This window comes from Vicugna pacos, chromosome 13 (genome assembly GCF_048564905.1).
Source record: "Vicugna pacos chromosome 13, VicPac4, whole genome shotgun sequence".
Lineage (NCBI taxonomy): Eukaryota > Metazoa > Chordata > Mammalia > Artiodactyla > Camelidae > Vicugna > Vicugna pacos.
The window spans coordinates 55717186-55741004 of record NC_132999.1 but is presented as its reverse complement, the minus strand read 5'-3'; the positions used below and the strand labels follow the sequence as shown (position 1 = coordinate 55741004).

At 52.4% G+C, this 23819-nt stretch overlaps 1 long non-coding RNA gene across 1 annotated transcript; it reads right to left on the bottom strand.

The window, feature by feature from the left end:
• Window positions 1–10389: 10389 nt before the first annotated feature.
• On the bottom strand, window positions 10390–14814 carry LOC140700971 (uncharacterized). The gene is made up of 4 exons (XR_012079737.1): window positions 14624–14814; window positions 13854–13973; window positions 13069–13282; window positions 10390–10551 (listed from the first exon to the last, which is right to left on the bottom strand). It is a non-coding gene; the product is annotated as an uncharacterized lncRNA (long non-coding RNA).
• Window positions 14815–23819: the final 9005 nt, after the last annotated feature.

Below are 23819 nucleotides of genomic sequence, written 5' to 3'. Positions count from 1 at the left end.
GGTGGGAGTGCAGTCTTATTAACACCTTGTTTCTTCAGTCACAGGATTGGGTTAAGACCTGGGTGTAGTCAATATAATATTAAACCACCTGGCAATAGTGATTGGCCCAGAGAAGGGCATGTGACTCTAGATGAACCAATCAGGGCCCTTCCCCTGGGCTTTATATATTAATACTGGCTGAGAGAGGCTCTTTCTTCTGGGGTTGCGAAGCTGGGATGACGTGAACCCAGAAGCTCTCTGTGGTCATGTTCCCCATCCCCATCCCTATGCCAGCTCAGAACAATTCCAGCCGCCATGGGAGAGGACAAAAAAGGTGGTGTGGTGACGTCAATGGGCCAGCTCTCCCTCTGGGCTTCCCAGTTTTATGAGCCAATAAATGTTCTTTTTTCTTTAAGGTGATTTCTGTCACTCGAACTAATGGGACATATATCATACTGAGTCCATTTCTTGGCCTTATCGAACTTAGAAATAGCCTGGGCTGCACTGTTCTGTCTCAGAGGCTCAGTCCTCATAGGAAATGAAAGGAAAGGACCTGCTCTATCCCGGGCCCCGGGGCTGGGTGCCGCACCTTATTCTGTGACTGAACTCACAACTGCCTTCAGGGAGGTGGCTCCTGACCATTCTGCAGGGTGGGGGCAGGTCAGAGACTGAGTGGCAGAGCCCCACTGATCCTCTCGCTACGTGTGGCGGTTCTGCTCTGGGGCGGAGCAGCGAGGCAGAGACCAGGCGCAGGGTGGGGAGATAGGCAAGGGAAGCCCATTAATTTCTCCAGCCTTAAATCAATTTAATGGGAGCCTCCGATGACTGTGATTTGATTTTTCATTTTCAGTATTACAATTATCTTACCGGCAGCTCACGCTTGAAATGGGACAGCACGGCAGAGGCTGTCAAAAAGGGAATAGTACCAGATTACACCAATTATCTAATATTTTGCTAATTAGACACCCGATGCATCTCTCTCGTTCCGCAGGGAGAAAAAAGGCTTCGCACTATCATTGTTATTCTTCTTTGCTGATCGGTGGTTATCACGTACCCCAGCTTGGGGATTTTACATCTGAAGGAGAACTTCTGTTTTCAGCATCCTTCATCCCCACAATGCTGCCTCACGTAGAATCAGGGAACAGTTGAAGTCTTCCTTTAGTCCTTCTTGCTGCTCTCCGAGGGGATGGAGTGCAGTGTGCTCAGCCTCCGTGGGCTAACACCGTGTCAGGGTGCAGGAGGCATGGTGAGAAGTTTCAGGCACCCCCAAATGTAACAGCAGGGTGGCTCAGAGGAGGACCTGTGGAAGGGATTGGGCTGGAATGTTGCTTAGAGTTAGAAACCTTCCTTCCCCTTTATGGATGGCAAAGAGGCTTGCGGGGACGTGTAGGCGCTCAGATGCCACAGAGATTTGTGGTAGAGCTGTGCCTGGAGCCCAGATCTCCTGGCCCCCGCTTTCCACCCATGGAGTACAGCCAGTGTGAACTCTAGGTTGTTTAAATCTCCGTGCAATCGACAGGTTGATACGAAGGGAAACGTCACCAAATGTGTTCAGGCACCGTCCCAGCCCATCTGTCTGCAGGCTGCACGTCGGCACAGCTGTCCCTCCTTAGCACTGGAGTGGTGGGAAGGGCTTAGCTTTAGGATCAGAAAAACTGGGCTCAGATCCCCCATCTACCACTTACTAGCTGTGACCTTAACCGAATTCTTCAACCCTTTGAATCCCAAAGGGAACAGAAAGCCTGGAATGAGAGAGAGCTCATGAATATCAGGAGTTAATCATTTATCCAGTAGCATCATTTTCCAAATGGACACACAAGGGCGGTGAGGGGGCTTCATTAATTTATTTTAGTATAACCACAACTGCTGCTATTTCCTGAGGACCCACTATGTACTCCAGGTGTGTGCCAAATGCTCTATGTGTATCTCACTTCACCCATGTTGGAGGCAGGATTGTCACACCCATTTTATAGCAGAGAAGACTGAGGCTCTCAGAGCTCAGGTGACTTGACTCCTGCGGTACATGGCAAAGACAGGATTGAAAGCCAGCTTGTTTCCAGAGGCCTTTAGGATAAGACAGGTCCCCCCCGGACCCTTCAGCCCCCAGAGGATGCAGTGCGTGGGGTTGGGGGGTAGGAGGACTGGAGAGAACAGAGGAGGGACAGTGCACCCTGGAGGCACCAACCACAAGCCCCTTCACCTCTCCCTGGATCGGATTCCTAGAGCTCGGGGCAGCTGTTCTCAGAAACGTGGTCAGCTCTGCCCCGCTGAACTTCATTATCTTTATCAAATTAATTTACGCAAGCCAGTGTGGCCACCTAATTAAGACGTTTCCCAGGGCCCTGTGCCGGATGTTTAATGAGGTGGGAGCGGCTGGACTCATGTTCAGAGTGTCCTGGGGTGAGGAGGGGAGGAGGTGTCAGTGCGTGACCTGACCGCTGGGGGGTCCCTGCTCTGCCACAGTCCCTGCTGGGAGTGCTCAGCCCTGGTCATTGCCTCCAGCCCCCTGTGCCTGCGCCCGCGCCCATCCCGCACTCCAAGGACTTCTCGGGAAGGAGGGAGTGCTGTGGCCTGCAGTGCCTAAGTTCCTCGGAGTTAATTCTGTAAGTGGCTTTCTTTTGTGCCTGATAATGGCGCTCAGCCCTGAACCAGAATGCCCCCAATTTGGTTAATGAAGTTCTTTTTGGTCCATAAATGAGATTTTTAAGATGGGAGGCCGGGCAGAAGGCTGTGGCAGAATTCCAAGTGAGCGAGGGGCCGGCTCCGAGGGAAGAGAGGAAGGGGCAGGTGGCAGAGCTTTCCTTAGGAGGTGTGACGGATGCGGGGGTGAGGAACAGTCAGGGATGGCATCCTCGTTTCTGGTTTGGGCAACTGGACAGAGAATAGTCAGTCTTGCCAATTCATTCATTCATTCATCCATTCATTCATTCAACACACACAGACACGCACACATTCTGTTCACCTATTTGCCAAATCCTGGGTGCCAAGTACTGGGAATAAAACTGTGAACAGAACAGACCAGATCCCTGCCCTCCCAACATGCAATCTTAAACTCGTGAACCAATTAGAATCATAAAATCTTGAGCCTTGGGGTCATTCACTGAATCTTAAAATCAGAGCCTCTTCACAAGACTTCTATTAACTTCTATTAAGTGAGTGCTGACTTCACGCAACATCCCATTCAGTCCTTGCAATGATCCCGAGAAGTGGATTCTAGGGTGATCCCCATTTTACAGATGGCACCACTGAGGCTTAGGGAAGCACCAAGTTTGGTAACTTGGCTCCCAAGTGGCTGAAGCTAGCATTAACCCAGGCCTCCCCAATGCCTCTCCCCTCCTTTGCTGCCTCCCTCATCTTACAAATTGTGGTACCTTCTAACAGGTGTGATTGAGCATCCCAGAGCATCCTAGAGCATCCTCCGTGCCCCTGAGTCCCTCTGTGGCATCTTAAATGAGATTTTGCATCTCCTGCTTGGCTCCATGTGCATCTTTGTCCTGATCCTGAGCTCTCAGGCCCCTCCCTTCTTCCCCAGCCCCCTCCTCCCCACCTCAGCTTCTTCTGTCTCCAGTTCATGGTTCTTCTCTTCCAGTCTCAGCCAGATTCCTGGAGCAGGCATCCTAAAAGCCCCCACTCTTGGCCTTCACTGTTACTCCCAACCTGCTAAGTCTGCTTATGTTGGCTGTAGAGGCATCTTGGGTCAGTTGGGAAGGAAAGACTGATAATGGTAAAAACAAGGTTCGCTAGCCCTCCTGTGGGCTTGCTGCGTGCCGTGCCCTGCCTTGTTTCATCATCCCAACGTTGTAGAAGATACTGTCGCTACTTCTGTTCTACGGATCAGGAAACGAGGCCCAGGGGGCACACAGCTGGTAAGTGGCAGAGCTGGGATTTGAACCCAGGACTCCGGACACAGAGCCTACCGCTTAGCTAGTGTTGTGTAGCGTTGGGAAGCTGGGTGAGAAATCCCAGTGGGCGAGACTGCATGAGATGGGTCTGATCTGCAAACAGCTGCCCAGTTTGCAGTGAAGGGAGGCAGGGAGAGAAGGCTGGAGCGGCCTGCAGAGGGAGCAGCCGGCCTTGCGGCCAGCAGCAGACGGTGCCCAGCATCTCCCTCCTCACACAGGTATCACTAGGTGCCATCCCATTGTGAGCTGCCAATCTAAAGTGGGCTTCCCTCCCAATCTTATTTTTACAGCACCGATCAGTATCTAAAATTGTTATGGTTTATTTGTTTATTTCCCTCCCTTTAGAATGAAAACTCTAGGAGGGCCGGAGCTCATTTTGTTCACTTGGGGCCGAAGCCCGGATACCCACAATCCTGTATTGGATCCCTTGTACACCTGCAGAGAGGACGATGGATTTTCTCTGGAAGAGACCAAATAACCAACCCCCTTGACTGTGGTACGGTCTAAATGTGGGCCTGTTACCATCCGATCATTTCAGATCCAATGATTACAACCAAACAGAAGCAATCTCCAGTCGGGGCCAAGTCCCCCTTCTTCCTTTCCCAGAATTAATGCTGTCGAAAGATTTCTCCTCCCTGCTCCCTCCAAGCCCTGCTCCCAGCTGTGACGTCAGTGTGGCTGCCCCTGGGATCCCAGGCTGATTTGCCTTTAAATTTTACAACCTTGTTTATGCAGCTCAAGGCCCGTGCTTTAAAGACCACACGCTCCACTGAACATTTATGACTGCAAATGGCTCTCAGCGTGGGCGAGGAAGGGGGCTAAGCATGGATGGGGTGGGGTGGGTCCAGGGGACACCCACGGGCTGTTAGCCTTGGCTTCTCCCTTTCAGAACTCTTCCCTTGGCTGACCCGCTAAATCTTTCCTGGGGCATCACTTAGTTCAACAGTTCCCCAACACTGACCAAGCAGCTCGTGTCTGCGCACTGTACCAAGAGTAAGTGTAGAGGCGGGCAGGACCTCTGCCACCGTCTTAGGTGGCTTGGGGAGACAAGGATTTGGGTGTGAGGAAATGAGGGAGGCAGGCCAAGGTCGGGGAAGGTAGGGGGTCCTGCCAAGCCAGCATTTCAGGCAAAGCCCCGCAGACAGCTGACTCAGCGTGAGCCTGACGGGGATTCTGGAGGGTAAGTTACACCGCAGAGTTGGACTTGGCCGGCGATCTGTCAATCACTGGCCAAGGGCCAGCCTTGGGGTTGCAGAGTCCCAGACAGCTCACCCCCTTGAAGTCATGGACAAAGCAGCCCCAGCGGCTGGAGGAGAGCTGCAGGTGCAGACATCAGAGGGGGCGCCAGAGTCCACGGGGAGGCTCAGAGCTGGGAGGCATCCCGGGACAAAGGGCTCTCCCCGCCGGATTCCAGTTCCTTTAAAAAGTTAATTTATTCAGTTGCTCTCTAAGATTCACAGGAGAAAGACAGGTAAATTATCAGGCACTTAATCCACATTAATGGGAAATAGCTGTTTGCAGAGTATTTCCGTGGAGGTCTGGACAAGCACCCGCCAGTCTTCACTGCAGGTGTTGATGAGTTCATGGGCAGGTGGCAAAAGACAGTCTGGTAAATGAGACAATACTGAGTGATGCTCGTGACTGCTAATAATAACCACTCGCATCTCTGAGCGCTCAGAATGTGCCTGGCGCCACGCTGTGTGTGGTACCTGTCTCCTGACCTCTCTCAACAATTCTCCATGGCAGATCCTGTTATTATTATCCTCCTTTTACAGGTAAGGACATGGATGCACAGAAATGTTGTGTCATTTGCCCAAAGGCACACAGCTTATTAGTGCAGAGTCAAGGCTTGGACCTCAGAGCCTATCCTTAAAAAAAATTAGTTCTGGGCTTCAGAGGAGATCACTGGGGAGCCCTTCACCCAGCCTGGGTAGAGGGTCAGGGAAGTCTTCCTGGAGGAGGGGGTTCCTGGTGGCAACTTTCTGGACACTGTTTTCCCTGTTATTCTTTCAACAATTACTGAGCCCCGGAGGACCACGGAGAACCACGGAGAACAGGCCTGGGAGAAATGATTCTGAAGGAACAGACATTCCTGACTCTGGGTTCTGGGAAAACAGGGGGCAAAGGGGCAGTGAGGGTGTCCCTGGAGATTCACCCTGAGGAGAGAGAGGGACTCGCAGGCCTGGTGAGGGGTGGGAGCCCTGGGACTTGGGTTGTGTGTCCTCAAGAAAGAAACAATTTTTTGAGCCTTTACGAAGTGCTGGGAGCCATCCTCAAAACAGTCCTGGGGGCGTGACTTTATCACCTGCAGTTTCAAATGAGGAGATGGAGGTTCAGAGAGGGGAAGGGGCTGCCTAGGGTGGCACAGCTGGTGGGAGCTGAGCGGCTGCTGGGTATGGGGCTGGGGGAGCAGCCGGGTCTGTGGTGGACTATGGCAGGACAGAGGAAGATGGAGAGAGGAAGGAACAGAAAATCAGGTGGCTTTTGGAGGTGCTGGGAATCTGCAGAGTTGGTCCCCACATTGTCCCAGGGTGCTTGTAAATTGTTGCCTCTGCCTCCCTCAGCCTCAGAGGAGAGTGTCTGGCCTCTGTGTTTCCACATCCTGAGAATCTTAACTGCTCAGAAGCTCTGGGCCCTCCCACCTTGTCAGACACTCAGGCCCTGCAGAGAGGTGCCTGCCACCTCCTCTTGGCAGTGGAAGGTCAGAGTCTGGGGTCACCCAGGAGGGACCAGGGATGGGGACACACCTGGGTTCTAACATCTCTGCTGCCTCCTGCCAGGCAGTAACCAGGGCATGCCGGGATCCTCTCTGAGCCTCAGTGTCTTCATCTGTACAATGGGTATCTTAAGCCTCTCAGCCCTGTCCAGGCGTTCCAGAGGGACAGGATTTCCTGTCTCAGGCCTGGGAGACAAACATGGGAACCAAACACTGCTGATTTAGCTCAGACAGCCCTGGGCGGGACCTGTGAGGAACAGGGAAGCAGGAGGGGCCCATCCTGCCCACATCTTTTGGTTCCGACTAGGGACCCCAAGAGGGAGGCTCCCGGTGCCGGGAAGAAGCACAGGCTTCACGCCCGATGGCCTCCCCAGCCCAGCGGCGGACTTTCGCTCAATGTCTTTGAGCCTCAGTTTCCCCAGCATTCGTGCTCAGTCACTGGAGCTGTTGTGACATTTGTTTCCTGGTTCCCAAGGGGAGTGACTCTCCCTGATCTCTCACTTCTGATCCATTTTTGGAAACTTTCCAGGCCCTTCTAGGCCTTCTCAGGCCCTCAGCCATTGCTGCCTTGGTGCATTCACAATGGATGAGGAAACTGAGGATCAGGGCAGCCACGCACCAGGATGGTGCTCGCCGATGGGGAGGGAGCGTCCCCAGGAGAGGAGAGCCAGCTCACTGTTGTGGGCATCTTATACACACGTACGCTTAACAAGGGTTTTGTCATCCTAACACTTCCGAGTTTCCCAAAACACACTGTAGCACCTCGTCCTAGTAACTGAAGGATGCAAATGGAAACAGTGAGACTCTCATTTTTGGCCCAACAAATTGGCAAAGGTGGACCAAATGATGTTCCTTGATGTGGGAGAGTGTGGAGTGAGACAGGCTGTTTATCCCTGGCTGGTGGAGCAGAAATTGGTCCGAGCTTTCTGGAAGAGAGTGCTCCTATATTGTGTTAAAAGCCTCTGGCAGTTAGTAGCCTTTGACTCCCAGCCATTTTACTTCCAGGAATCCATCCTCAAATGATGGGAGACGAGGACCATTCAATAAAGAGATATAAAGTTGTCCACGGCCGTGTTACTTGACTTGTAGCAGGGGACCTGAAAACACAGTGTTTTCAATTTTTTACATGTATTTGCCTTTGGCACACAGCTCATCCATCAACTGCAATGTGAAAAAAATGCAGCCCTTTTTATTGCTCTAAAGCTGAGCTTAATTTTTATTTCAACTTTCCATTCGGACCAGGGGCAGAAATCTAATCTCTGTGGCTCAGGCTCCCCATGCCCCCTGCCTCTTTCGCCGCTTGGGATGTTCTTGTGCAGTTAGTTCTTGAATCATTTAGTCACTGCCTGTCCCCACCCCACTCCTGATCCTGCAGGCTCTCCCAGCCTATGGCCGTTGGGGTAAGGAACATTCTCCCTCTGCGATGTGGGGACCCGGCAGACAGCAAGCTCAGGCCCTCTGGCTGGACCCTGCAGGCAAACATTTCTTCTACTCTTATTCTGTGTCAATGCAGGGACTTGGGAGCGGCAGATGGGGCCTTTTTGTCTTGGGATTCCGTATCTTTATGGAGTTTCCGCCAGAATCCAGCTGCTGCTTCTCCTCTCTGATACCCTCACGCTTAGCCCAGGGATTGCTTAGCTGGTCTGGGGTGGGAATCCTCGCTTTTATACCTTCCCTCCTTCTTCTATGTCATCTGCCTTGTGTTAGAAGTCGAGACAGCGCGGTTGCCTGGACTGAGGGTGGGATGCGTTGGGGTGCGTTGGGGTGCGTTGGGGTGCTGTGGGGGTGCTAGTGCATGAAGGAGGACTCTGTGGGGAACCTTGGTTAGAACCCCAAATCAGAACAGCTGGAATTTATTGAGCACTTTCAATGTGCCAGACCCTATTCTAACAGATTTATATGTATTAGCTCATTTATTTTCTTAAAACTGACTTAAAGAGTTGAAGAAACTGAGGCTCAGGTAGACAAGGAATTTTTTTCTTTAAACCAAGGTTACATAGCTGGGAATAGTTAAGGTGAGACTTTGAACCCAGGCAGTCCAATTCCCAAATTCCTGCTCCCGACCATTCCTCCCATGGGCAGCAGGGGCTGGGAGGGGTGTTGGTGGTAAGAGTGGGGTGGAAATGCTTTGAGCCCTCAGGGTTGATTAAGAGAGGGAAGGATGTTCAGGATCAGCTCCCCCTCCCCTTCCCTGCTCCTTGCTGCGGTGACCTGCCCTTCACCTGGGGAGGGCTGAGCGCCCCACTGGCACGTGCATGGGCCAGTGTTCTGCCATGGTGACTAAGTCTTGGGTCCCCTGGCCTTGACCTCAGCTCTGCCTGTGGAGTCGCATGACCACCTCTTGAGGCTTCTGGTAGTGGATGAAACTTCACGGGAGCCTTGGATGCTAGATCCTTCCATGGTGGGCTTGGGAACACAGCCTCCTCCCACCCCATAAGCGGCCCGTTCCCGTGGAGTCCTAAGCACCTGCTGTGTACTCTCTATGCTGTCTCAGTGAACCTCAGATCAGCCCCCGTGACAATTCACTTTTTGCAGTTGAGGAAACTGAGGCTCAGAGAGGTGAAGTCACTTACCCCAGGTCACACAACCAGTAAAGGGGCACCTTGGGGTTGGATCTCATCTGGCTTTGCTCATCCCATTCCATCAGGGGTGTGACCAGGAGGTGTGGTTCCTACTTTAGAATTCTAGACCTGACCAGGCCCTCTGGGGGATGGGGCCAGGGTTTGGAGATGATGGGATTAGGGAAGAGGCCAGGGGTCTGTGAGTGTCAGCCTGAGGAACTGTGAGCCCCAGGAGTACTTCCCATGGGGATTCCCTTAAAGGAACCGTGTGAGAGAGAAGGGATGGTGACAGAGCTAAATCTGCTTTGGTTTTTAGGTGATGGGCTCTGAGGTCACACAGACTTGGGTGAAATCCCAGATCTGCCTGCTACCAGCTACGTGGTTTGGGACAAATCTATTGTTCTCTCTGAGTCTTGGGCTTCATATCTAGAAAATGGGTATAATAGTGCCTCCCCTGACCCTGTAGTTGAGATGAGATTGGGTGCGTTCAGGTTTGGCCCCAGATTCCCCCGATCCTGCAGAGAAAGCAGAGTACAAAAACCCACACATAACCTTAGCCAAAATCACTGAGTGTTTTCTATGACCTGGGCACCATCCGAATCCTTCACACCCTTAACTTCATTTGATCCTCATGAAACCTGATGGGGGGGGGGGAATGCTCAGAGATTGAAGTCACCTGCCCCAGGTCACAGCATGGAGGTGGCAGAGCAGGACTCAGCTGGCCTGACTCGCGGGGCCGCAGCGCCCCCTGCCCTTCTCTTTCTCTGTCCCTCTCGTGCTTGGGCTGTGGTCCTGGTGCTTCTGATCCTGTGGTGCCTCCAGAGGAAGCTGACTCAGGGTTTTGATGCAAGTTTCCATCAGCTTCCATACCTTCCTGCTGAGTGTGGGCCGCTGGAGGGGGGAGGGCACGGGCTCCCTGAGACATAAGAAGCACTTGCCTCAGACCTTCCTTCCCTCCCCCCCTCCCCCATGCCGGTGGAATCCTTTCCAGGGACAGTGATGAACTCTTGAACTTGTTGGGGAGACATTCAGCTGGCACTCCCAGCTCAGCTCCCCATCTCCTGCAGCCACGTGGGGGCTGGTGGTTGACAGTGGACCCTGGGGTAACCCTAAGAGGCTCCCTGAAGCCTTCCGAGCAGTGCCAGCAGGCTCATGACTGCAGAGACCCCTCGCCTGGAGCACAGCTGTCTCCGCTTGGGTCCCCCACCAGGAAGCAGACTCTCAGACAAAGCTGGGTCCGGGTAGTTGATTTAGGATTGATCCCAAGGACCAGGGGAATAGAATAGAGATGAACGCAAGATTTATCAAATTAGATTTTGGCATGGAGGGCTGGTATTCTGTCTTGCTGGAACCTTCTGAGAAGAGGTAGGAAACGCGTCTCTGAACTGTCCTCCTGGGGGCAGAGGGAGAAACAGTTACAACTTGTTCCCGTCCCCCGCTGGTTGAGGTGGCCCCAGGGGTGTTCACTCCCCCCAACTCCTGCAGTGCACATGAGTCCCACTGCAGCTTCAGAGAAGGGGAAAGAAGCAAGAGGTCAGCATCCTCAGAGCTGGGAAGTGGCCTCTGCATAGAAGCTTCTGGAAGCCTGCAGCAGAGGCTGGAGAAGGGATGGGGAGTGGGAAGTGGGGAGAGGATTTGCAGAGTTACTCAAGAGGTGTCCAATATCTCTGACCCCACTGGTCAATCCCTCTCCCCTCCCCAAGCCACGGGGACTTGGGAGTACCCTGCTTTGCCAATGGTCTGGAGTCAAAAACCACATTTGGGCTTCTGTTATTTTTTGTCCTTCTTATTGTGCACCTGTTCTGTTCCAGACTCTGTGCTGAGCACTGTGACATCTTATTTGAGCGTCACAATTCTATAGGAGAGGCACTATACTCTCTTCATTTCATAGGGGAAGGAAATGGAGGCTCAGAGAGGTGAAGACACATGCCCTGGGTCACACAGCAGGAAGAGTGGGTTGGGCTTAGCAGCCGGACCTCTTTCCTGCTACAGCTGTCTGTCGGCTGGCTCACACTTTCTGCCTCTGCAGCAAAACCTCTGGGCCAGCTTTCCTTCCTCTGTCCCATCCTCCCTGTCACTGGGGCCAGACCACCCGATGGGAGGCAGGTAACACGTTTTTCAAGGGAGGAAGGCATAGGGGAGGCACTGGGTGGGAAGAGGTGGAGAAATGGGTGGATGTGGGGAGCTCTGTCAGGCAAGGCTGTATCCTCTTAGTCCTGACGCCCCCTCCCCCATCATGTGGTCCCTAGTCTCGTCTCCCCACCTCCCCCGCCCATCCTCATCCCTTTCGACTCCCAGAAGGGCCTTCACGACTCATCTAGTCTAGGCTTTCAAGATGCCTTGAAAGGAGTGAAATCCTTTGTTGAAATGACATCTTACGTTGACTCCCAGAACATCAAGCAGATAAAAGTGAGTCTAGTCTGGAAGCAGCTGGGGGTCAGGGCCGGAGCTCCACTCCCCAACCCTCGTTCCTCTACCATCTTGCCTTCACAATTCCCCAGCCATCCCAGGAACACTGTGGTCCCAAGGGATCCACTTTGAAAATCCCTAATCGCATCCATACCCTACTTGAATCAATGGGGAGGAGGCCCAGAGAGGTCGCCCAACTTGCTCAGGGTTACCCAGGGATTTGCGGGCAGAAGCCAGGCCTGTACTGCACAGCATCCAGGGTGTGTGTCCGCTGCGTCCTCTACGCGGCCAGGGGCCCCACTTTGTAAAATTCCCTTTGTAGACGCCACGTGTGCCCCCGGTGCTGTTGGCTCACAGCTGCGGAAGCCAGCGCTTCCAAATCCTTATCGTTAGAGCGGGGATCGTCATCCCCGGCCTTCCCCTGCCCCGCTCTCTAGGCTGAGATAAGGAGCGCTATCTGTCTCACAGAACGGAGCTCCAGAAGCAGCGGGCGTAATAAATGGTGTTTGCTGATCAGTCCGTGTTCGCTGAATCTCCTTGAAGGAAAGACACAGAAATAGCTCATTGGGCCCCCGAATACCCTGAGGCCTGACTTTCCTCAGGGACCTGAGGACCAGGCAATGTGAGACCCCTGCCTTCACTGGGCCCCCTTCTCATTGGGAGTCCATAGGGAGGTCCCCGACATGATGCAGGGGTGAGCTGGGTGACCAGCAGGCAGGAGTGTCTGGTGTCTAGGTGGCCTCCATCTGGCTGTGTGTCCCAAGGTCTTGGCTCCTCTTTGGGCCTCAGTTTCCCCATCTGTACCAGAAGCCATTGGCCTGGATCTTCTCTGTTGCTTTAGTAGCTCAGGCAGCCTCTGTCCCCTAACTCTGTGCTGCTTTGGACCCCTGCTGATCCAGGCGAAGCTTGTGGGCTCCCTAGCCCTCATCTGCATGCCTGGGGACCAGCTGCATACTGAACCCTTTCCTTCACCTCCGGTGGTTCCCACCTACTCCTCTCCCGGAGGACCAACTAGAAAGGAAGCCTGTCCTTTGTCAGCAGAGCTGCCTCGCCTGGCAAACAGCTTTCATCTCTGTGAGCAGGACTTCCCGCCGCATCAGCAGAAACTTCTGGCTGGGGAAGAAACGGCCGACTCTGGTGGGAGCCTTGAGAGAGCCCAGTCTCTTGTCCTCCAGAATGTCAGGGCTGGAGCCGGCTGTGGGAAGCTGGTTGTGCTGGTGTGGCGGCTCAGTGGTTAAGGACAAAATGGACCTGGCCTTGAAATCTGCCTCTGGCACTTACTTGCTGTATGACCCAGGGCTAGTTGCTTAATTATCACCTGACTCAGTTTCCTCCAACTGGATTATGGGGTCTAATAATAGCATTTAATTAAATTCTAGGAATGGTTCAAGAAGTAAATAACAAGTATAACACATCCAGCACACTGCCTGGGACATGGTAGAGACGCTAGTGTGTTGAATTGATTGCATTAACAATCTCAGTTTTCCAGTCTCTCTTGTACCTTTATCCTTTGCAATAAGACCTTGCAGCTGCTCTCACTCAATAGGCAGAGTCTACTTCCCCATCTCTTGGACCTGGTCTGGCCTCACGATCGCCGTGGCCAGGTGGGAATGTGGCAGCAGCGATGCCGCACCACATCCAAGCCTAGGCCTTGTACGTTTCCCCTTGTTTGCTCATGCGCTTTTGCTTTGTCGTGAGAACAAGTCCGGGCTAGCCTGTTGGAGGATGGGAGATACACGGAGAGGAGATAAGTAGCCCCGGTGGATCAGCCAACAGCCAAACCTCAGACATAGGAGCCCAGCCCAAACCAGAGCCACTCAGCTGACCCACGGACTCAGCTAAATAAATGCCTGTTTTAAGCCACTGAGTTTTTAATGGTTGTTATGAGGTGGGAAGCCCCATGAAAAAGACCGGCAGGACCACTACTCTCCTGCCAGCACCATCCGGTTCCCTGGCCCAGCGGCTCTCACTTTTTGCCTCTGAAACGGCTTACTTCTAGAAAAGTGGAACTTACCCCTAAAATTCTATTGTTTCCCTGAGCTAACTCCTGATTGGCCCGTTTGTAGTACTTCATTTGCATGGAGCTCATTCCTGATTGGTTATTTCTCTCCTTCCTGATTGGTCCATTTCTACAAAGCTTGTTCCTAATTAGTCAACATTTTTATAACTTATTTGCATATGATGTTGCAAAGTGTAAATTGGCAGCCTATAAAAGCCTGTGTAAACCTACAGAGGGGGTCCACAGCTTGGAGTGTTAACTCTTTTGGGCCCACCGGGGTAATAAACCTGAGCTCTCCAACTCTCCGAGTGCTGCTTGGTCTCTTGGCTGGATCCAGGTTGCTGTCACAACTGAGCTGTAACACACTTTTCTGCAACAGTTACACAGCGATGCTATGGCCTAGATGACTGATACAGATATCTGTATTATTAAACTCAGGATGTCAGAGGTAGCCCCGTGTACTAACTTGCCATGTGGCCTTGGGAAAGTCAGATCTTTCTGAACTGTTACTCCGATTTGCTAAATAGCAGTAATAACACTTGGGCTTTTGTGTTGCTTCGGTGCTGGAGTTAGACTGGGGTTGGAACCCTAGCTCTGAGTGCCTGACCTTGAAATATCACTTGACCTGTCTGAGCCACATGTCTTTCACTTGTTGCATAATAAAACCGTCTTAAAAGGACTGTTGTGAAGGTTAGAACTTCTCATCTCAAAGGTCGAGTCCAGTGTTTGGCACATACTAGGCGCACAATTCAGTTAGCCATCTGTTGCTACAAAACAAAACACCTCCAAACTGAGAGGTTTAACAATAATTGTTTACTATTTTTCATGACTCTATGAGTTGATGAGTTGGTTCTTCTGATCTGTCTGTTTTGGTAGCGTGACTGGGGTGGGGGTGGGGGTGGGAAGAGGCATGTTCCTGGGAAATGGGACTTTTCAGTGCTAAAACCAGAGAGTCCCAGGCCAACTGGGATGGTCACTGTTGTTGCCTGGGTCATTTGTGCAGCTGCAGCCAGTGTGGGCTTGGCTGGCCTGGGGCATCCAGGGTGGTGTCACTCACGGGGTTGTCGGTGGGGGCTGGCTGTGGGTTGGGAGCTCAGCGAAGATTCTCTGCTGGGGCTTCTAGGTTCTTCTCCACAGCCTGGGCTTCCTTACTGCTTGGGAGTCTCAAGGTGGCATTCCATGAGAGGGTGTTCCAAGAGAAAAAGCCCCAAAGAGCAAGCACCCGGAGAACATCCACTGGCTCCAGCTTGTGCATATCCCATTGGCCAAAGCAAGTCATGTGGCCCAACCCAGGGTCAATATGGGAGGGGCCTCTATGAGGTCAGAAATACAAGGAGGCCAGGGCAGAGGGCGTGGCCAGGGGTGGGCACCAGAGTACTGGTCTACCGTAAGCTTCTTAGGTGGTTTGGGTTGTTGCTGTGGTTCTTACTGATATAATGAAAGGCCTGGATTGATGATCTCTGAGGTCCCTCCCTCCCAGCTCCTGTGCTCTGTGATCCAGGAGGATGAATGACTTGCCCAGAGCCACATGGGGAAGTGGGGGCAGAATCAGATAAATCATGGGATTCACACAAGCAGCACTATTGATAAAGCAATCAGTAACTGAGAAGCGACAGAAACATAAAACATTACACGTCTGAGCATTGGTTAAGAGTTCTGAATATGGCAGGACTGTCGCAGGGCAGGCTGTTATGTGCCTGCATTATTGTACACAGTGAAGTCTTGGGAAAAAAATTCAGAGGGGCCTGGGACAATGAGGGGTGACAGTCACGCAGACCCTATAGCCCCCTTCCCATGACTGTGCAGAGGCCCTGCAGGAGAGGCAGTGTTTTCAGGCTAACGCTGAGAGTATGTTTTCAAACTGAGGCTCAGAGTGGTCAAGTCATTTGTCCAAGGCCACACAGCCAGGACATAGCAGAGCAGGGATTGAAACCAGGACTGTCTGCTTGAAAAGCCCAGGGTGTGTTTTTCAAGGCAAGCTGCCTCCAGATTTCATAGCTTTTCTCCAGAAGGCTGGGTTATGTGGTCACATGGGCACCAGCCTCTTGCCTCTCCTCTCTGGTTAAGGTTAGAATTTGGACTGGGGTGAGATGGAGTTTGAGGATCAAGCTAGTCCCTTACTGATTGTGGGACTTCGAGGAAGGTCCCTAACATCTCTGGGCCTCAGTTTCCCCAGAGAGCTATAAGAATGAACCGAGAGGCTGCACCCTGAGCCCTGAGCCTGGTGCCTCACTCCCATAAACCCTCCGTAAAGCTTATTGTTATCCTGCGCTGAAACCCTGCGATCCTGAACCTGGTAGTGGCAGCAGGGACAGTATGACGGATGACCAATCCAGGCCTCTTTCAGACAGGATTCTCCCCTCCAAGGCCCAGGAAAGCAGGTGCAGCTATGTCTGCCTCCCCCTCCTCCACCCCTCTAGCCCCCTGGCACCAGCGGAGGATGGAAAGGGAAACTTGAGCAAAACGGATTGGTTGGCCGTTGGCGCCAGCTGGTGATTTATTCCTGGGAAGGGCCCTGTGTCCCCCGGAAAGGTGACCTCTATTAATATTGACGTGTTCAAAAGCCACATATTGGGATGCAGCACGCCTCTCCTGTCCCTTTAAAGAACCTCCTGTTAAGTTTCAAAGACCCTGGCGGAGCGTGAGGAGTGTCTGGGAGCGCAATTCCTCCAGGAGGAATATTCCATCAAATGCCTGCGTGATAAATGGGGGCCCAAGCCACTGCAGACACTCACCTCCAACGAGCTGCCCAGCCTGGGAGACTTCACTTGCGGGGATAAAAGGAGATTCATTCCAAACGGAATGCCTGAACAAACAGCCGGCGCCGGTGTGCGTATCTGCCGCCCTGTTCTTTGCTGCAGCCCCATTCCCTCTGCCGGGCCGCAGCTAGTCTGGCCTGGAGGAGGGTCAGCTTCTTGCCAGGAAGTACCATCAACCACACAGACGTAGGAAGGGGCCTCTGTGTGCCCAGGACGTGCTGGGTGCTTTGCGTAAGCTGTCTCACTGTGTGCCCACCATTTGTGGCCAGATGGGGGTTACTATCTCCATTCTGCAGAAGAACGTGAAGCCCAGAGTCTGGGACACTTACCTAAGGTCACACAGCCCAGTAAGCCAAATAGTCTTTGGACTATTTAGAATGCTGGCACTGGATGAACCCTTAATGGATAGCAGTACCTACCATGGCATTTTGTACCATGGAAACTGAAGCCCAGAGAGGGACTGTGGCTAGTCCAAGGTCACACAGCCAAGTTAGTAGAGAGGAATTTTCTAGTGATGAAAGGAAATGCAGCTCTTTGCTCATAGTTGGCGCTGACTAGATTTAAGTCAATTTCGTTCCTTCTCCGCACTTCCACTCAAGGCCAAGGGAAGGAGGGGCCTTGCCTTATGGGTGGAGAGTCAGCTACGGGGGCAGCCCTAGGGATCAAGGACAGCATTCTGCTCTGTGGGTTCCCAGTGTAGGTCCGGACCCCAGAGAATCTGGGGTTGCTTAGTGCCTTCCTGGAGCCCAGGACATCAGCCCCCTCTGCCCTCTCACTCGCTCTCCCATCCATGCCCCGCTCCCAGCAGAAGGTCTCGAACTGACTCTTCAAATGCCTTTAATGCTTTCACCCTTCCTTATTGCTCACAGGGACCCCTTTCCCTTGCCTCCTGCAGGATGGCTGCTGGTCCCTCTTTCTTGCCTCTGGCCCTTTCTCATGCTGTTCCCCCAACCAGAACACGCTTCCCTCTCTCCTTGCCTACCGCCCACCTCCAGGGCTTAGCCGAGGTGGCCATTAACCTGGGCGTGTGCCCCTCCTCTGGGCTCCTGCAGCCCCTGGGCTCTCAGCACTCATCACCCGAGCCACGATTTCCTATTCTAAGTCTGTTTCCCAGTGTGGACTGTGAGCTCCTTGAGAGCAGGGTCTACATCAGTCACCTCCCCAGCTCCAGGGCCCCGCACACAGTGGGTGCTTTGTAAACACTAGTGTAACTGGATTGAGTTTGTGAGCTGCTGTCCCCCTGGGATGTGTGTGTGTGTGTGTGTGTGTTTAGGGGCTTTGGATCCTAGCTGCTCCTTTGGGAAAAGGTCCAGGAGTCATGGTGTGGGTCCGAGGGTCCTGTAGTTTCCTCCTCTGAGCCTCACTGCAGGGAGCAGCCTGTGGGGCCTGGCTGGTCAGGGTCTGGTCCCCACCGCCTTCATTCCTCATGCCTCCAAGCTCCCCATCAATCCTGCTCCTAATGTGCCCAAGGATTGATATTCTTCCTTGGCCTGGCCGAGGGCTGGATCGATTGCTGTCTTAAAGGCACCAGCCTCCCTTCAGAGCCATCAAATGAGCATTTTGTGGAGGTGGTTATTTAAAAAACAGCACCTTGCATTCTGTTCTTGACTCAGAAATACCGTGGGCTCATGTTTATTGACCCTGGGCCCAGGGAAGTGCTGTGTCCCCTGCTCTGTGTGGATGAGCTCATTTAATCTCTCAGTAACCATTTAAGATGGGTTATTATGATCCCCTTTCAGATGAACACATGGAGGAGGCTCAGGCTGGTTTGGTAACTCGCCTGGGGGACAGAGCTGGGACTGGAACCCCGTTTATCTGATGCTGGGTCCATATGCATAGTGGGGACCTAACCCAGCTGGGGTGACACCCCACCCAGCAGCCCTCTGCCACGCCCAAGGCTCAGGAGATGTCCCTGAGATACCCTCCTGCTTGCTGCATCCCATCACTACAGCCCCAGGCCCCAGTCCTGGGGGTGGCTCCCTCCCTCCTATCCCTCCCGCAGCCTCCAGCCCGCTTGATTGCAATTAAGTATGAGAACCACTGAATAGGGCTCGACTGGTAAATTAATAACCTTATCTCGCCCCAGCCAACTCTGGGGCCCCGCACGCCTCTGGCTTGGGGGTGGGGTGACCTTCTTTATCAGGCTGCAGGCAGTGCTCAGATTTTCCTTCTTAGACAAGAGGGCGCAATGATCTCGCCTGCTGGCTGCTTCCTGTCCCTGCCCCCCGGCTGCAGTTGCTAGTGCCCCACCACTGCCCGGGATTTCCCCAAAGCTGGGGGCTTCTCTGCAGAAATGTCCCCCAAGTGGCTGGTTTGAAATCTCAGGGCTGGATTGGCTCCAGAGGTTATTGGGCGTGTTCCTCTGTCACCGTGCAGGGAGTGTGGCCATGTTCCCTGGAAAGGCTGGCTGTTTGTTGGGGCTGAGGTTGTGAGTCCTTGCAAGGGCAACTGCTAGCCTGCGGGCTCCTGCCTTCAAAGATGGAGACCTGTGTTGGGCCTGGTGCTGAACGTAATTAGTGCAAGACAGAAGGGAAGCACCCAGGATCCTCTTTGGCGGATGGTTTGTTCTCCTGAGCGCGGTGGTGAAGGAGGGTCTCATTCACCAATGGGACCATGAGGGCTCTTGTCTTGCGGGCTGCAGAGAGGCCAGTGTTGCCTGAAAAAAATTTCTGCCTGCTCGGCTGACTTTAGCTGGTTCTTTTGCCGCAGGGGGAGACCGTTGTCATCATGAAGAGAATCAGACGATGTAGGAGGGAAAGAAACAGCCAAACGTGTAACATGGTCCCAAATCCTAAATGCTCTTTTAGGCAGTTCGATGTAACACAAAGAGCATAGAGGCCGGAATCGGTTGTACCTTATGGAACCCTGCTTCTGTCACTTGAAAGCCAGTGTCTTTGGATGAGGGACTTGGCTTTGCTGAGCCTGCTCCCTCTGTGAGCCGTGAATTACAGCAGCAGGACGTGCCTCCTGAGGACACACATGAGTCTGTCTGTGTAAGTACCTTCAGCAGGGCCTGGCCCAGAATTAGGGCTGTGAAAGTGTTTGTGGTCACTATTTTGTCTTTATATGAGAATCTTCTGAGAGGTCATCAGGAACCTGAGGCTCAGAGAAGGGGAGTCATTTGTCCAGAGCTGGAATTTAAACTTATAAATCCTACCATCCCTCGGATACTGTCTTTCTTTAGAGGGCAAAGGCTAGGGCTCTGGCTCATCCCTTTGTCCTTGATTCATCATATGGCCTTGGGCAAGTCACATCACCTCTTTGGGCCTCAGTTGTTCCATCTTTAAGATGGCCATATTGTTTTTGTTGAATGAAGGCCGACAACTTGATTTGATGGATTGGATTAGATTGAAGGGGCCTCAGAAACAAGACAGGCTGATTCTGTCCTTTTAAAGATGTGGTCACTGAAGCCCAGAGAAGAGGAGATAGTTTCCAGAATTACACAGCATTTGGGATGGAGCCAGGATGAAGAGTTTCCAGCCTCTAGGGCCAGCACCCAAGAGGTGACCTCAGGGGGCCCTCTCTCCTGCTGAGACCTCTGGGTTCTTCCCAACTGGCAGGTGTGTAACCCATCTGCCAGCCGCAGGCTCCCTGCTTCTTGCCTCTCCCTCTTCTGCCTCTTCTCAAGGCTGGTTAGGGCAGTGACTCTGGTTCATTCTCTGATACATGAATTCAATGAACATTCATGGGCTGCCAGTGATGTTTCAGGCACTGAGGTAGAGAGAGAAATAAATCACAGCCCTTACCCTAAGGAGTCAAGTGAATAATGTTTTAAGTGTCATTCATCGACCCTTCTATTCTTTTGCCAACCATTTATTCATTCATCTATCCATTCACTCATTCAATAAATAGTGACTACCTTCTGTATCACAGGTACACAGGGATATAGGAATAAACCTGGGACAGCCCCTGCCCTCAAAGTCACCCCCTAGTGGAGAAGACAGACAAGACGACAGACAGTTAAGAGGCTCTGAGCTCTGAGCTCTGAGCTCTCACTAGATTCCAGGTCTGGGCTGCCAGACCTTTTCTTGAGCTGATCTGGTGAGAGGCTGGGACAGTCCTCGCAGGTCTGGCTTAGGAACAGAGCGGGGCTGCCCGGACCCAGCTGGGAGGGCGTCTGTGGTCCTGACATGCTCCTAAGCCTCCCTGAGCTGGGTTAGGGGCTGCAGCCCAGAGCCTGCTGTAAAGTGCGCCCCTTAATACCTTGATGATGTCAGGCGTTAAGAATGCAAACCGTCTGCCATGGGGAAGGGGAGGAACTCCATTTCCCAGCGATGAAATAATTGAATATTTAGGACCCAGAGTGGATCGTTTAGAGGGGGAAATGAATTTTTCCGGCTCCCTCTGGCCTAGGTATATCAGCTCCGATGCTCTCATACATTCATTTACCCCTGCGGAGCGGGTCTGGATGGGTGTTTATGCAGAGGTAACGTAATCGCTCTTCCAAAAGTGGTAGCAATTGCTTCCAAAGCCATCAGCTCCCTCTTAATGCTGGTGTGGCGGACCCCACTGGTCAGCCCCTGCCCGTGTACCTCCCCGGGGCCTGGAGGCCAGGAGGGGGAGGGGTGGGGTAGCACCATTCCCTCCTAATGGTTGAGGCCTTTCTGTCTTAACAGGGCATTGAGCAAGATCTAAGCCTCAGTCAATAACAATGGGGGACCCAACAAAGTGCCTGGGTCGGGTGGAGGGCCTGAGTCTTGAGGCAGGAGGATCAGCGGTTGCCGGATTTAAGTTAGACTTAAGGAAGGACTTCCCTTGTCAGAGGGTGGTTGTGGTATTGCTCTCCCTAGGTGACTGGTCAGAGCAGAGAAGACCCTCTTCTGTGGGGAATGAAGGCAAGGGTTGGACTGAGTGGCCTCTGAATCCTGAAGGATCCAGGATTCTGTGATGCTCAGATTACCAACCTCTGAATGTGTTGAAGACTCCTGCCTTCGCACTGGACACGGACTAATTTTTTTCTTCACAAAGTCATATTCTTCTTGACCAGGGCTTGGCAAACTTTTTCTGTAAGGGCCAAATAGTAAATATTTTCATTTTTGCTGGCCACACAATTTCTGTTACAACTACTCAGTTCTATGGTTGTAGTGCTATAGGAGCCATAGACAATATGTAAATGAATGGGTGCGGCTGAGTTCCAACAAAAATTTATTTGTAAAAACAGGTGGTGGGTGGGATTTGGCCCCCTGCCATATTTTACTGACCCCTGTTCCAGACCTTCCAGATTGTCGGACTGAGCTGGGGGTTTCTGGCTCTTGTCTATTTTTGAAACTGCTCTATTTCATTTTCCTGATTAGAAAAGTAATGTTTGCTTATAGTGAAAAATTAAAATAATGTAGAAGGTGAAAGCCGTCGGTCACCCTCCCCCTTCTCAAAGACACCCACTGTTCAGTTGCGTGTCTGTATATTTTTTTGTCTTAACACTGTATTCTTTTTAAAGGTCATCTTGTACTGATCGTATTTACTGAGGCTGTTACATTTTGAGTCCCAGGTTGACTCAGGTTGAAAAGAAAACGGGAGATGGCTGCTGGGAATTGGAGCCCAGGGTTTTAGGAAATGGCTTGGTGATCTTTTTCTGTTTTCTTTTTTTTTTACCTGGAATGTTCCCTCCCAGGGAGCTGCTTGGTGTCTTTGAGACATCTGCTGTGTGCCCAGCTGATGGAAGAAGTGGGTGTGGGTGCGGAGATGCAGAGAGGAAGCCAGGGCAGTTCCTCACGGCCGGTGGGAATCAGAAGTCACCAGGGAGAACTTGCAGAGCCCAGCAGTGGGACGGGGGCCCTGACACACCCCGGAGGCGGGTGTTCTTGGCAGCGGGAAGGGGAGTCCTGAGCCACACAGGGTCAGGTTCTTTGGCTGCCCCAGAAGCTCTCCCAGCTTGGGGCACTGGGACATGACCTGCTTACTTTTGGAGGAGCAGGAATGCGTTTTCCAGAAAACCCCTGAAATACAAAGGAAAGATGCTGCCTACCCTCTTCCACCCTCTACTTTGAGCAAAAATACATTAAAATGATGGGGAAAAGACGGTACAAAGAAAGAGAGAAATCTAGTCTTGGAAAAGAGCTCCCATGGTCCTCCCCCAGGGCTCTCATTTTCCCTGGGGACAGGGAAACTGACTTCCCTCGTGGGTCCTAATGCCATCTGTGCCCTGAAATCAGAGCTCAGATCCCCAGACAGGGTTCCGTGGAGGAGAAAATGTTTTTTTCCCAACAGTGATAGGATGGAGAAGAAAGAGGGAGAAGAGAACACCCTGGGCAAGCTGTGCATCTCCAGGTGGGAGGTGGGGAGGAGGGTGGGGCACACCTTCCTGGTTGCTTGGCCTTCACTCGCTCATTCCCTGTCCTGGGCTTTCTAGGACCACGTGCAGATCTGATCCGGGCACAGAGAGGGCCTGGTGTGCCACGGTTTTCCATGAGAGGCGGAACAGCCTGGTAGTTATAAGAACAGGATCATCCAGATCTGGGCTCAAGTCCCAGCTTCGTCACCTCCTCACTAGAGACAAGAATTGCCCCCTTCGAACCTCAGTTTTCTCACCTATAAAATGGGTATAATATTAGCACCTTAACAATCACATGCAATGATCTGTGTAAGATGCCTGCCCCAGTGAAACCTACAGGTCTCATCCTTTATTCCTTTGATAAAATGTAATTGGGGACATGGGAATAATCTTATACTAAATCCCAGGCTGACAGGTGGTCTGGAAAACCCTGACTATGAATGGTCCATCTTTATGTACTTATTGTTCTCTGGAATCTTAAACAAGTCTCAATGACTCAGTTGGACTGCAAACTCCTAGGACAGGAACCTTGATTGGCTTGTTCACAACAGCATCTCTAATGCCCAGCTGGGGCCTGGTGCCCAGCAGATGCTTCTAACCAGTTGTGGGAAGATCAGCATGCTGAAGGTGCCCAAGGGCTTCCTCCCCGGAGAGTGGAAGAGGCAGAGAAGCCCAGCAGTGACCCTGCAAGCCTCTGCCTCCTCTCTGGTCCCTGGGCCGAGGCCCGGTGTCTCCCCTCTCTTCCTCTGGCAGCTTGAGGACGGACGGCCCAGTTTTCCACACCACCGTGTTATGCCACAAATTAATTTCAGGTTGGCTGAATCCAATTTGGCTCCTGAGCTAAAAAAGAAAAAAAAAAGAAGATATAATTAAAAAACAATAACAACAATGGAACAGAAGTTCAGCTATCGCAGTTGATTTTTCAAAGAAGTTGATGATGGGGAAACTAGTGCAGCGCTGCGTGGTTCTGGCAGCTGTACCAGGCCGGAAGCAGGCTGGGTGGGCCCTGCCTCTCAGAGCCTTTGCGGTTCCAGGAGGGACCCTGAGGCCTGGCAGCTCCCCCGCACCCACCATGCACCTGCACCCTGGGACAGATCTTGCTTCCCTCCCTCGAGGCCAGGCTGACCTTTGTCCCTCTGTCTTCTGCAATGCCGAATCTCCAGTCAGCTTTCTGCAGCCTTGCCCTGTGCTGTCTATGACCCACTGCAGGCCTCCACCCTCGA